This window comes from Bombina bombina, chromosome 1 (genome assembly GCF_027579735.1).
Source record: "Bombina bombina isolate aBomBom1 chromosome 1, aBomBom1.pri, whole genome shotgun sequence".
Classification (NCBI taxonomy): Eukaryota; Metazoa; Chordata; class Amphibia; order Anura; family Bombinatoridae; genus Bombina; species Bombina bombina.
The window spans coordinates 1,234,324,642-1,234,340,080 of record NC_069499.1 but is presented as its reverse complement, the minus strand read 5'-3'; the positions used below and the strand labels follow the sequence as shown (position 1 = coordinate 1,234,340,080).

The 15,439-nt window shown below is 37.1% G+C and overlaps 1 long non-coding RNA gene across 1 annotated transcript in view; it reads left to right on the top strand.

The window, feature by feature from the left end:
• The window catches only part of LOC128642133 (uncharacterized), a 76,980-nt gene extending 61,834 nt beyond the window's left edge, over positions 1-15,146 (top strand). The window contains exon 2 of the long non-coding RNA XR_008399627.1: positions 12,163-15,146. This is a non-coding gene — a long non-coding RNA (uncharacterized LOC128642133). The remainder of the gene's footprint in view (positions 1-12,162) is intronic.
• The last annotated feature ends 293 nt before the right edge of the window (positions 15,147-15,439 follow it).

The window sequence follows — 15,439 nt, the reverse complement described above, 5'->3', positions numbered from 1 at the left end:
AAGATTGTATTTTTCTCCACAGGCATTGGGAAAAATGGAAAAAGCATCCATAAATTATTGTATTTTGTAAAAAATTTGTCATGCAATTTATTTCTGCTCTTTCAAAATCTACAGTAATTGATATAGGATTGATATCTGGATTTTTTTCTTTTATAATACTAAAAATTAAATTATAAGTTTCCTGATTTTTATTTTTTGATATGCAGTATACTAATGGTATGGTATGGTTATCTTCTATTAAAACATGTATTGTATACAACTGAAAACCTAATGGAGCTGAGTCAAATGTTCCGTCACAGAGCCAGTGTTGTTTTTTTGAAAGAAGATCTACATTTTTTTTAGTAGACAGAATGATTAAATTTTCACTTTCGTACATGATGAAATCTTCTCCTCTGGTTGTTTTTCTTAAATCATCATTTAAAATGTTTCCATTTGGTGTTGTTCGATGTCGACGTACCATTCTGGCAAGAGTTTCTTTTTTAGGTAGAGCTCCTGCTGCTTCAAGGGGGAAATTAGATGTGCAATTTTGTATTATGCTTGATGTTACTTCCTCTGAATTTTTAGCAACTTCTTTTATTTTTTCAATTGTTTTCATAGATAAAATTCTTGCTGCATTAGGTGGATGTGAATGATTTGATGCATCTTTTTCAATTATATCATTAATGGTTTTTAGCCTTCCTCCACAAAAACCTTTTTTTTCACATCTCCAATATGTGACATTTTCTTTTTTTTTGTCTACAATGTATGCATAACCTTCATATAACATTTTTCTTCCTCCTTTACACGTCTTTATGAACTCCATTTTTTTAATTTGATGTTTTTTTTAAATTTATTTATTTAAGTGTTTGTGTTGTTTTTTTACCTCAGTAGCCACAATATATATTTAAATTTTCCGCTTTTTTACTGATGACAATTACGCAATTACGTGATTGCGTGATTGTGCTGTTCGGCGTGCAGTCGGAAGCAGTGTATTTCGGACATATGTCTGACGGACGAATGTGTTTCGGCATTTTGTCCGTCGGAATTTTGTCCGAGCACCATGCATAGTATATATCAGTTCTCAAGACCATTCACTAATGACACTGCAATTCTATTTGTATATCTCCTGGAAAGTAGTTAAACACACAGTTAAAGTACTGCTCAGATGTCCAGGGAACTGCTGCTCCCAAAGGCAAACTGCTGCTAACCCAATTAGCAGCTACAGTAGTGCATCTGGATAGTACTAGTAGGGGACGGAAAACCTTCAGTTGAAAGAATGAGTGGTCTCATTCCCCTTTAATAAGCTGATAATCACCTGCCCTAGAAGGCATTCAGAGAGGTTTTTGATAGGGAGGACCTCCTCTCTCCCAATAAAATACTAAAACTGATATGCCCTCTCACTGATAAATGATTACCATGGAATACATTTACTACCCAGGCTCCTAAGAAACTCCTATCACATTCACCACAAACTCCATTCATATCAGTAATTAATCCCCCTATTTAAGGGAGAGGTCTCATGCTCTTGAGGTAGTGGATGATTGCTATATTATAATATATGGACACTATATTGAAAAAGAGAGCCCATTCTGTTAAAATAGGTGTCATTTATCATCATAACCAGGACAAAAATGATGAATTGATGATGATCCAGCTCGACAATCGTTATTGAAAGTGACACTGTCTCTGTCACTCTCTGTAATGATTCTCCATTGGTGCCGAGTGGGAACGGTGGCAGAGATGCGGGTGGGCAGTCCAGCGGAGGAGAGAGGAGGGTAGGGCGGGGTTCCCTAAACTACGGCAGAAGGCAATGAAGGTAAATGGGAGGGATGGGGCCCTGCACTACGGAAACATATTGTCGGGAGGGGACCCTACACTACAGAAAAAAAATATCTTGGGTGGGTGGGAGAGTGAGGTGGGTCCCTACACAAAAGAAAAAAACAAAATATAAAATAAAAAAATATATATAAAAATAAGAATAATTTATTACTGACAGTAAGTGCACACACTTTAGTGAGATGAAAGGATCTATTTTTTATGAAGTTTGTCAGTGTGATCTACGTATGCATGTGCTAATTATAGGAAAATCTGAGTTTTTACACAAAAATGATCATCTTTTTACACAGGGGGCCCCATAAACCAAAGGTCGAGTGGACAAGCTTCTCAACTCGAGAAGTTGTCCACTCGCCTTTGCAACATACGTGCAGCAACAAACAGGATCCGCTGCCCGTATGTATCATTACAGTTACTACAGGCTTAGAGGGAAACAGGAAATCACACAAAAGTCATTAGCACTTAGAGACCTATTGGTAGAGTCTTTTGATTGTTTTGGGCACAATAGACCTGAATGGACCTGATACTGTAAAGTAATCACAGTGCAAGTGGATGACCTAAAACAGATGATCTATAAGGGTAGTATTGCTCATGGCGCATTGAAATATTGATTTCAAGTTAGGGTTTTGAGTTTATTAAGAATAAGTTCAGATGAACACAATTTGCAAAATAGTGTCACTTAGCAAAACATTTTAGGAACCCCTAAAGCTCCAGCATATTACTAAGCACTATACAGGCGAAAGTTGCATTAATGATAATATGTTACATTTATTACAACACTTACATGAACAAACGGAGAGAAATGCCCTGAGCTTGAGCATAGTCAGTAGTAGATGCCCTTTTTACAAATAGAAATGCTCTCAAGCATCCTGGTTTATTGCTTGACAAGACATATAGCATTGTCACTGTAATAGCCATAATACTGTATCTGTAGACTCTCAGCATGATTTGTAAATTGACTCTCAGTACTGAATAAAAGGGAAATTTAAGTATAAAAGACCTCACTGAATGCGGAGAACAATACGTTCTCCGTATTCTGCATTGCACCAGCAGCTCACAAGAGCTGCTGGTGCAACACCGCCCCCTGCAGACTCGCGGCCAATGGGCCACCAGCAGGGAGGTGTCAATCAACCCGATCGTACTCGATTGGGTTGAATTGCGGCGATTCCGGTCCGCCTGCTCAGAGTAGGCAGACAGATGAAGACTCGCCAGAAACACAGCCCTTCAAGCTCCATTCGGAGATTGATAGATAGGCCTCATCATCTGAGATAAAGGGGGGAGCAGTGCAGTTGAGGACCTTGTATGGCAGAGTCGGAATTGTGTGTTTAATCCTGGAGGCAAGAGGAAGCCAGCGAAGGGATTGGCAGTGAGGTGCAGCAGATGAAGAGTGATATGTAAGGAAGATGACCCTGGCAGAGGCATTCATTATGGATTGTAAAGGAGCTAGTCGGCAGCAATGGAGACCAGAGAGGACAGAATTGCACTAGTTGAGGTGGGAAAGGATGAGAGAGTAGATTAAAATCTTAGTTGTGTCCTGTGAAGGGAAATGTCTAATTTTAGAGATATTTTTAAGATTGAAGCGGCAGGATTTAGCAAAGGACTGAATGTGAGGAGTGAAATAAAGACATCGGGCATGTGAGGTAGGGGTAATGATGGAGTTGTCGACAGTTATATAGAGATTGGGGGTGGACATTTTGGAAGAAATGCGTTTTTCTGGATTTTTTGTTGTTATTCTGTCTGTCACCGTTCAAATAAACCTACCATTAAAATTATAGACTGATTATTTCTTTTTCAGTGAGCAAACGTACAAAATCAGCAGGGGATCAAATAACTTTTTCCCGCACTGTATTTAGCTAAAAGCAGTCTCATGTAATTTATATCATGAGCTATAGTTTCAGGTGCACAACTTTGACAATGTATTTAACTTCTTTGGAGAAATTAAACACATGATAAAGGGAAGGATGTTATTTACAAATAAAAATGCCATGACAAAATAGAACTTTTCATTTGTGCACTAGATTTTTTGTGTCTGCTTTATTTGGCAGATTATTTAGGTGTACGCATTACAATGTTGATAAAAGCTTTACTTGCACCACAATCTCACCCTTCAGTTTTGTTTTGTTTTATAATGAGCACACAAAATGTATCTTAACATATTCACACATACATTACATAGAAACCCCAATAAATGTGTTTGTCATATTACACATCATATTCCCAGGTAACTGGTTGCTTATATGTAAATAGTGATGATTACAAATGAAAAAAAAAAGTTAGGTGTTTTTCTGCTAGAAAAGATGCCTGTCATATTTTTCATAGCTTGATAAGGTTTTTACTTTTGAGCTTGAGATGTTGTAAGTGAAAACAAAGAGAATATGAGATGAAAGCAAGTTCTCTATTTTCAAGGGAATGTGAGGCATAAACTAGGTGAGGATATACGTACAGCCTTACAGCACAAGGTTCTAATCAGCAAGTTTAGGTTGACTGTGTTGAAGTTTGTGTGAAATTTGTCCAGACTAACTCCATACTTCATCACTACTTCATATCTATTGAGTCTCAACCATAAACAGAATACCTAAGAGAGAATTTATAATCAAAAACAACATTTATGGAAAGTTTTCTTGGTGCAGTATCTAGGAACATAGAAATTATCTGCTTATTTTCAACCAAACATTCTACAGCAAAAATTGCACAATCAAATTCTCTAGGGCATGTTATTTTGTATCACTGACACTAGATTGTTATGCGTTTAAAAGAAAAGGAGTTAAACACATTTGCAAAGTCCAGCTTGTGTCATCCTCTGACTGCCAGATACATTTTATAGGTCTCTTTTCCTCTTTGCATTGTAAATATAGCTCATGCTCAGCTCTGTATGTTACTGGAGGCCTAAGGAAGCAAAACAAGTCTTATTGGTTTCTAGCAGTTGTAGGAGGGTTGTTAAAAAACTACTGCATGTGTTACACGTATCCACTGAAATAAACTCTCTGTTTTGTGTTTTTACTGGTTGTGATAGTATAAAAACACTGCTGTGTGTGTTACATGTAGACACTGAAATAATCTCTCTGTTTTGTGTTTTTACTGGTTGTGATAGTATAAAAACACTGCTGTGTGTGTTACATGTAGCCACTGAAATAAACTCTCTACTTTGTGTTTTTACTGGTTGTGATAGCATAAAAACACTGCTGTGCGTGTTACATGTAGCCACTGAAATAAACTCTCTGCTTTGTGTTTTTACTGATTGTGATAGTATAAAAACACTGCTGTGTGTGTTACATGTAGCCACTGAAATAAACTCTCTACTTTGTGTTTTTACTGGTTGTGATAGTATAAAAACACTGCTGTGTGTGTTACTTGTAGCAACTGAAATAAACCCTCTACTTTGTGTTTTACTGGTTGTGATAGCATAAAAACACTGCTGTGTGTGTTACATGTAGCCACAGAAATAAACCCTCTGCTTTGTGTTTTACTGGTTGTGATAGTATAAAAACCACTGCTGTGTGTGTTACATGTAGACACTGAAATAAACGCTCTACTTTGTGTTTTTACTGGTTGTGATAGTATAAAAACACTACTGTGTGTGTTACATGTAGACACTGAAATAAACCCTCTACTTTGTGTTTTTACTGGTTGTGATAGTATAAAAACACTGCTGTGTGTGTTACATGTAGCCACTGAAATAAACTCTCTACTTTGTGTTTTTACTGGTTGTGATAGTATAAAAACACTGCTGTGTGTGTGTTACATGTAGACACTGAAATAAACTCTCTACTTTGTGTTTTTACTGGTTGTGGTAGTATAAAAACACTGCTTTGTGTGTTACATGTAGACATTGAAATAAACCCTCTACTTTGTGTTTTACTGGTTGTGATAGCATAAAAACACTACTGTGTGTGTTACATGTAGACACTGAAATAAACTCTCTGCTTTGTGTTTTTACTGGGTGTGATAGTATAAAAACACTGCTGCGTGTGTTACATGTAGCCACTGAAATAAACTCTCTGTTTTCTGTTTTTACTGGTTATGATAGTATAAAAACACTGCTGTGTGTGTTACATGTAGACACTGAAATAAACTCTCTGCTTTGAGTTTTTACTGGGTGTGATAGTATAAAAACACTGCTGCGTGTGTTACATGTAGCCACTGAAATAAACTCTCTGTTTTCTGTTTTTACTGTTTATTATAGTATAAAAACACTGCTGTGTGTGTTACATGTAGACACTGAAATAAACTCTCTACTTTGTGTTTTTACTGGTTGTGATAGTATAAAAACACTGCTGTGTGTGTTACATGTAGACACTGAAATAAACTCTCTGTTTTGTGTTTTTACTGGTTGTGATAGTATAAAAACACTGCTGTGTGTGTTACATGTAGCCACTGAAATAAACTCTCTACTTTGTGTTTTTACTGGTTGTGATAGTATAAAAACACTGCTGTGTGTGTTACATGTAGACACTGAAATAAACTCTCTGCTTTGTGTTTTTACTGGGTGTGATAGTATAAAAACACTGCTGCGTGTGTTACATGTAGCCACTGAAATAAACTCTCTGTTTTCTGTTTTTACTGTTTATTATAGTATAAAAACACTGCTGTGTGTGTTACATGTAGACACTGAAATAAACTCTCTACTTTGTGTTTTTACTGGTTGTGATAGTATAAAAACACTGCTGTGTGTGTTACATGTAGACACTGAAATAAACTCTCTGTTTTGTGTTTTTACTGGTTGTGATAGTATAAAAACACTGCTGTGTGTGTTACATGTAGCCACTGAAATAAACTCTCTACTTTGTGTTTTTACTGGTTGTGATAGTATAAAAACACTGCTGTGTGTGTTACATGTAGACACTGAAATAAACTCTCTGTTTTGTGTTTTTACTGGTTGTGATAGTATAAAAACACTGCTGTGTGTGTTACATGTAGCCACTGAAATAAACTCTCTGCTTTGTGTTTTTACTGGTTGTGATAGCATAAAAACACTGCCGTGTGTGTTACATGTAGCCACTGAAATAAACTCTCTACTTTGTGTTTTTACTGGTTGTGATAGCATAAAAACACTGCTGCATGTTTTACTTGTAGACACTGAAATAAACTCTCTGCTTTGTGTTTTTACTGGTTGTGATAGTATAAAAACACTGCTGTGTGTGTTACATGTAGCCACTGAAATAAACTCTCTGCTTTGTGTTTTTACTTGTTGTGATAGTATAAAAACACTGCTGTGTGTGTTACATGTAGCCACTGAAATAAACTCTCTGCTTTGTGTTTTTACTGGTTGTGATAGTATAAAACACTGCTGTGTGTGTTACATGTAGACACTGAAATAAGCTCTCTACTTTGTGTTTTTACTGGTTGTGATAGTATAAAAACACTGCTGCGTGTGTTACATGTAGCCACTGAAATAAACTCTCTGCTTTGTGTTTTTACTGGTTGTGACAGCATAAAAACACTGCTGTGTGTGTTACATGTAGCCACTGAAATAAACTCTCTACTTTGTGTTTTTACTGGTTGTGATAGTATAAAAACACTGCTGTGTGTGTTACATGTAGACACTGAAATAAGCTCTCTACTTTGTGTTTTTACTGGTTGTGATAGTATAAAAACACTGCTGCGTGTGTTACATGTAGCCACTGAAATAAACTCTCTGCTTTGTGTTTTTACTGGTTGTGACAGCATAAAAACACTGCTGTGTGTGTTACATGTAGCCACTGAAATAAACTCTCTACTTTCTGTTTTTACTGGTTGTGATAGTATAAAACCACTGCTGTGTGTGTTACATGTAGACACTGAAATAAACTCTCTGCTTTGTGTTTTTACTGGTTGTGATAGTATAAAAACACTGCTGTGTGTGTTACATGTAGACACTGAAATAAACTTTCTACTTTGTGTTTTTACTGGTTGTGATAGTATAAAATCACTGCTGTGTGTGTTACATGTAGCCACTGAAATAAACTCTCTATTTTGTGTTTTTACTGGTTGTGATAGTATAAAAACACTACTGTGTATGTTACATGTAGCCACTGAAATAAACTCTCTGCTTTGTGTTTTTACTGGTTGTGATAGTATAAAAACACTGCTGTGTGTGTTAGATGTAGACAATGAAATAAACTCTCTGCTTTGTGTTTTTACTGGTTGTGATAGTATAAAAACACTGCTGTGTGTGTTACATGTAGACAATGAAATAAACTCTCTGCTTTGTGTTTTTTTACTGGTTGTGATAGTATAAAACCACTGCTGTGTGTGTTACATGTAGCCACTGAAATAAACTCTCTACTTTCTGTTTTTACTGGTTGTGATAGTATAAAAACACAGCTTTGTGTGTTACATGTAGACACTGAAATAAACGCTCTACTTTGTGTTTTTACTGGTTGTGATAGTATAAAAATACTGTTGTGTGTGTTACATGTAGCCACTGAAATAAACTCTCTACTTTGTGTTTTTACTGGTTGTGATAGTATAAAAACACTACTGTGTGTGTTACATGTAGCCACATAAACTCTCTGCTTTGTGTTTTTACTGGTTGGGATAGCATAAAAACACTGCTGCGTGTGTTACTTGTAGACACTGAAATAAACTCTCTGCTTTGTGTTTTTACTGGTTTTGATCGTATAAAAACACTGCTGTGTGTGTTACATGTAGCCACTGAAATAAACTCTCTGCTTTGTGTTTTTACTGGTTGTGATAGTATAAAAACACTGCTGTGTGTGTTACATGTAGCCACTGAAATAAACTCTCTGCTTTGTGTTTTTACTGGTTGTTATAGTATAAAAATATTCCTTTGTGTGTTACATGTAGACACTGAAATAAACTCTCTGCTTTGTGTTTTTACTGGTTATGATAGTATAAAAACACTATTGTGTGTGTAACATGTAGCCACTGAAATAAACTCTCTGCTTTGTGTTTTTACTGGTTGGGATAGCATAAAAACACTGCTGTGTGTGTTACATGTAGACAATGAAATAAACTCTCTGCTTTGTGTTTTTTTACTGGTTGTGATAGTATAAAAACACTGCTGTGTGTGTTACATGTAGACACTGAAATAAACCCTCTACTTTGTGTTTTTACTGGTTGTGATAGTATAAAAACACTGCTGTGTGTGTTACATGTAGCCACTGAAATAAACTCTCTACTTTGTGTTTTTACTGGTTGTGATTTTATAAAACCACTGCTCTGTGTGTTACTTGTAGCCACAGAAGTAAACTCACTACTTTGTGTTTTTTACTGGTAAGGAAGGTATAAAACACTGCTCTGTGTGTGTGGCAGCCAACAGGTACATACACTGATTTGTGTCTTGCTGGCAGCCAAAAAGTCATTAGTTGCAAAAATGATATATATTATATATTTGGTAGGGTTAAAGGGACAGTATACACTCATTTTCATATAACTGCATGTAATAGACACTACTATAAAGAATAATATGCACAGATACTGATATAAAAATCCAGTATAAAACTGTTTAAAAACTTACTTAGAAGCTGTCAGTTTGGCTCTGTTGAAAAGTTAGCTGGAAAGCCCACTGCAAGTGGCAAATAAGACACTCCCCCCTCCCCCTTCTTTTGCATATGAAAAGACCCTTTACACAAACAGGAGCAAGCTGGAGTAGGTAGTCGAGCGTATTCACATAAAACTTTGGGGCTTGGTTAGGAGTCTGAAAATCAGAGCAATGTTATTTAAAAATAAGCAAAACTATACATTAATTTAAAAAAAAAGCTTTATGGGCTATATAAATAGATTATCTACAAAACATTTATGCAAAGAAAAAAATGAGTGTATAATGTCCCTTTAAGGGTGGGGACTAAGAAAGCTTTGGGGGGTGGTCATTGTGTGACCCCACTAACCAGTTAACCCCCAGTATTTTTGTGGATCACATCCTGCAACCAGGGCTTGATTTACAGCCCAGGTGCCTGTAGGCACCAAAATCTAAAGCGCCCCCACGCGCTCCTGGCTCACATCTATGAACCTATAGACGCAGCCTAAAACTTTATAGAATTATGATTTGTTTTTTACAGCAGCTGCTAATTTTGCCACATAAAAGACTGTCCAAGATCTTTAACAAAACACTCCAGACAGTATTTGCCCAGTATGATGAGTTTCCAGTCAGAACAATATTTTTTTTTAATGTATTATGTATACAAGAAAAGTGCAGGTTGTCTAGACTAGGAGGCCTATTTAACAAATGTCTGTCGGACCTGATCCGACAGTGCAGATCAGGTCTGACAGACATCGCTGAATGCGGCGAGCGATACAAGAGCTGCTGGTGCAACGCCGCCCCATGCGGACTCGTGGCCAATGGGCCACAAACAGGGGGGTGTCAATCAACCCGATCGTACTTGATCGGGTTGAATTGCGGCGATTCCTGTCCGCCTCATCAGAGCAGGCGGACAGGGTTATGGAGCAGCGGTCTTTAGACCGCTGCTTCATAACTGGTGTTTCTGGCGAGCCTGGAGGCTCGCCAGAAACACGGGCCCTCAAGCTCCGTACGGAGCTTGATAGATAGGCCCCTAGGGCTTCATTTAAAAACTTTGCTGACCAAGCCTGCAATGTTCACAATCAACCAAGGGTCAGTTGTTTTTTTAAAGTGTATTTATCCTGTGCAACAGCCCTGGCATTTAGAATTTTAGCTATAATATTCATACCTATGGTATTTTATGTGAAAGACTGCCCTCTGACTGTACAATCTGTCATTTTGATTTTTACAGCCGCTGCTGTTGCAGCTGATACATGCCCACCGTGCACTCAGAGCAATCTGTAATAGTGCACAAATAGTCACTCACTGTCACTCCCCATAAAATAACTAACCCCCACACACTTACTCTCAGACCGCTCTGGCTGCATTCACTGGAGAAACAGAACGGACCTGCCAGCGGGGTGGCCATCTTTGTTTATGGCAAAGTTATTTTCTACTATGGTGAGTGAGGGCAGAACTGCAGAGGTATGCAGAAAAGGGATATGGAGCAGAGAGACAGGCGACCCGATATGAAAGGCTCATGTAGGCAAACGCCTACTCTGCCTAATGGTAAATCCGGCCCTGCCTGCAACCAGCAGGACACAGCTGCTGATTAGCAACTGCCACTCCTGATTGGCTCACCAGCTGTGTTTACTTGGTTGCAAAAAGTATTTTTGGAATTACACAAATTAAAATAACCAATTAAGATATGTTGGGGTGAGGTTAACTGTTACTACAATACTAACAGAAAATGTGCATGGGTAGAAACTTCATATATGTAAATGGGGTTGTTAAGTTTGTGGAAAAAAACAATAACTTTATTCTTTCCAGGTTGGAGTTATATTCTATACCCCCTTAAAATGCTTTTAAACATTTTATTAATTTACTTTAAAGTATATAGGGAATCTTTTAAATTCAGTTCTGTTTTTATCCCTTTTTAAAATAGAATATAAACTCCCCTTTTATAGACAAATTATAGTTACTTAGTGAAATGACACTGTGACTGTTTAGCCTGTTTTTTATGGTTCTTGTAAATGTACTAACTCCATTATGTTTGAAAAATAGAATACAATTTTTTCTTGTTTAAATGTATCTCTCTAATATTTGCACTTGAAGATAGATATATATACTGTATATGTTTTATTGCTATTTCACTCAGTAAAATGTTACATTAATAACCTGGTGGGGCAGTAGTTAATGATGCCTATTACAGGACCACAATAATTGTTCTTCACAGCTGAATTGCAAAGCTTTTGTAAGAACAAATTATATATGTGGTTCTACAAATTATGTGTGAAGCCAAATTATAGTTGAATCCACTAAAAGGCATCATTAACTGCAGCCAACTTGATTTCCTTCAGGTATCACTCACTACGTTATCTCATTACAAGGATATACTTTCCTAGAGGAAGTCACTTTCTCAAAGTCTTAGCTAAAAACAACATTATAGGCAAACTATAAATCTATTTTCCTTCATAGACCCTTAAATATCAGCCATATCTGTAACATAATTTTACTCAAAGCTTAACATTTTGACAACTGAATTATATGCATGAACTGATGAGGAATACTTAACACCTTGCAGCCATATTTGGGTGCTTATTGGCCAATATGTACAAAAGGCAAAGGAAAAAGACTAGAGGTTTGGCATTTAAACACGTAAATGTTATTTATTTATATCACAGATATGTGTGTGATTTTTACAGGTGTATCAAGGGAAATAGATTTTGATTGGGACTATAGTATACCTTTAAACACTAACTGGCACCAGTATAGCATAAATCAAAACCATGACAATTTGTTCCCATCAGAATGGTCAAATATGACATTTTTTAGTTTAAGTAACTGGCATGTCATTGAATCATAACAGTCTTGCTGTAAATAAAGCTGAAGTACTCTTTTTTTATTTGCAGGTCAAGTAAAGTCGGGCAGCTTACTGTGAGAGCTCCCCCACTCTGCTCCCAGGGACTTCAGTCAATGTAATTCTCTTCATTTTTGGACTGAAAATTTACCCACAGAGGCCTGCTGTAATTCCACTTCCTATGCTGTTAAGGACAAGGGGAATGCACATCATTGTAAATACCATTGAAACTGGTCGCAGTTCTGGTCACAACCTTCTCTCTCAACACTTTTGGGTGCATGCTTTTATTAATATATTTCTAGTGCTTCCTAAAGATGACCACTCGACGTACGACATGCATCCGCTCAATATTCCCTTGCAACGGGGCCCGAGTAGGATCTTTTCTCTCATTCTCGTCACATTTGAAGTGGATTCATCCATGATACTGAACTGAAATGTGCTACCCTGCCCCAAATGTCGTCTCAGGGGGCGTTGTGACCTACCTTACATTAATTAACATTACAGCTCCAGCTTTCAAATGTTGCAAAATATCACACATTTTCTGCTAAGCCTCAGGACCAGAGATTTATACACATCGCTGATCTTCCATACAGACACATGAAATTTTACTACAACCATACAGTAAATACAATTCCAGTTGTGCTTAACAGTGTATAGCTAGAGCATCTCCTTTTATACTTTCATAGACAATGCTTGAGAAGTGGATACTCCATACAGACATTAAAACTTTTTTATTTAATGATGGCACTGATGAAGCAATTACACCATATTTGTATATACATATGTACAAACTTCCACTGTATATAAAGGTTTTTTTGAAAGCTCTTTACACATTGATAAAGTAAAGAAATGTGGTCAGATCTGTAGAAGGAAAAAAAAGGTACATGGACATAACATTGTAAGACAGTACAGGTAAATAATACATAATAAAACATATCTTAGTTTGTGTTCTTTAGAATTGTGTTTCTGTGCTTTATAAATTAACTGTAGCATTTGGCACATTCCTGATAATGGATGCAGATTCAGCTAAGAATTCATCGTTTAATTAACAGGGCAGCTAAGGAGGCATTAGACAACATGACTTTAGAGTGCATACTTAAACTAAATTATTGCACTTTAAAGAATATATCAGTTATATTTGCACATTTTATTTCCATGTTAGCTATTTACACTTGTACCCACGGTTCATAGAAGCTGCTATGCTGTTAGGACGTCCATATGTGCAACTGTTAAACAGTCAAATATGTCACCTCTGGTGCAGGGGAATGTTCACTGACTATGCAGACTCATACTGGTGATGTCACACTTTTGTCTTTACTGAGCATGAGCAGCTGCCCAGTCGTGTACTCACAAATCTAGTAAAATACCCTATGACAATCCCTATGAACTGAGGGAGGAGTGTATTTTGATGAACTCATGGAGAGTACACACCAGAAATACATAAGTTGCGTCAAGCAAACATAACAGACATATAACGTTTAATTATTCCAAGTTTTAGTTATTATGTAATCTCTCATTATTAGGCAATGGCCTCTAGTTATCAAGGTCTGGTGGACCTGATCCAACACTGCGGATCAGGTCCGCCAGACCTTGCTGAATTTGCCGTATTCAGCATTGCACCAGCAGCTCACAACAGCTGCTAGTGCAACGCCGCCCCCTGCAGACTCGCGGCCAATGGGCCGCCAGCAGGGGGGTGTCAATCAACCCGATCGTACTCGATCGGGTTGTATTGTGGCGATGTGTGTCCGCCTGCTCAGAGCAGGCAGACAGGTTATGGAGCAGCGGTCTTTGTGACCGCTGCTTCATAACTGCTGTTTCTGGCGAGCCTGCAGACTCGCCAGAAACACGGGGCATCAAGCTCCATTCGGAGCTTGATACATATGCCCCAATGTCTCCTTAAAGGAGCACAAATTATAAATAGTCCCAGCACTGAACACAATTTTTCTTAGTTCCAATCTTGTGGTAGGTGCACGTAGCAGGGGTTACGGCATTCCCCTCTCATATAGAGCATCAATCCATAAATTAAAGCCACAGAACCACAAATATCTTCAAAGGATATTACCTTTATTCAAAAGAAAACGTGAAATTTTGGCCTCCTAAGCCTCAATCATGCAAATTGCATGATTAGGGCCTATGAGGCCTAAATGTTGCATGTTTTCTGTTGAATAAAGATAATATCCTTTGAAGATATTTGTGGTGCTATGGCTTTATTTTATTAAAGGGTCACAAATGTGCAATAGTGCATTTTAAATTAAAGTCGAAATATGTTTGCAATAAAGTTGTGTTTGTTAAAATGCTTCTTTTAAAAGTAGTGACTGATTTTGTGAATACTTTTACAATGTACACTATCAGTACCCACTGCTAGTACAAGGCCTGCTGTGAGTATGCACATTCTCCCTCTGTTTAATTTGCTACATAGCTTCATCAGGACTTGGCGCATGTGCAGGAGGAAGATACATGTAGCCTACTGCAATATCACCAGGAGGTGACATGCATGATATGAGTTATCACTTAAAGCAGTCAAAACTTTTAAATTAATCCATTTTTCCAAACACAGTTAGATTAGTCCCCTTTATGATTTTGTTAGTAATCAGATCACATTTAGAACTAACAAGTTGATAATCTTTTTCAAATCTATTGACTCTGCTCTTTCTAAAACACAAGATGTTGTGCCTTGGATACAACCGCTAAAAACATATTGAATAATGTCATAGGCTCTGATATTATGAATTAAATCAATTATTCATAGCCATCACCATTTTTGTTGTCAATCTGTGACAATTTATGGGAGGAAAAAAAAACAGAAGCACAGTTCAAAGAAATAAATAAAAGATTAGGCATGTATTGTTAGTAACAATGTATATGGTCTTACAATAATGAGTTTCATGCTCATTTCTGTACAAAATATAAACTACAATGTATAATGAATTCTTCGCTATGTCCAGACTGGAAAGCCTTAGTCACCTACTGAAATAAACAAATCTGTGTGTATATATCATAGGATAGAAGTAAAAGTATTAAAGCAATATCAATCTATTTGTTTGCATTTATTTCTGACACACATACATACTACCTGGGTGTATGAATCACATTCTGCTGCTTTATGTGTCTTTTTACCTATGATCTCTGGAACACAACAAACAGGACAAATGAATGTATTCCTGAAAGAAGGTTGGCACTTGTATGATCAGGCATAAAGCCATGTTGATCTGCTTCTCAAAGAGCAATTTAAAAAGAGAACTAGCCGCTGAAACAAATGCAGCCTGCTTAATTGTCTGCCAGCGATGGCTAACTTCCTAACACAAGGGGCCACAAGTCAATATTTAGAA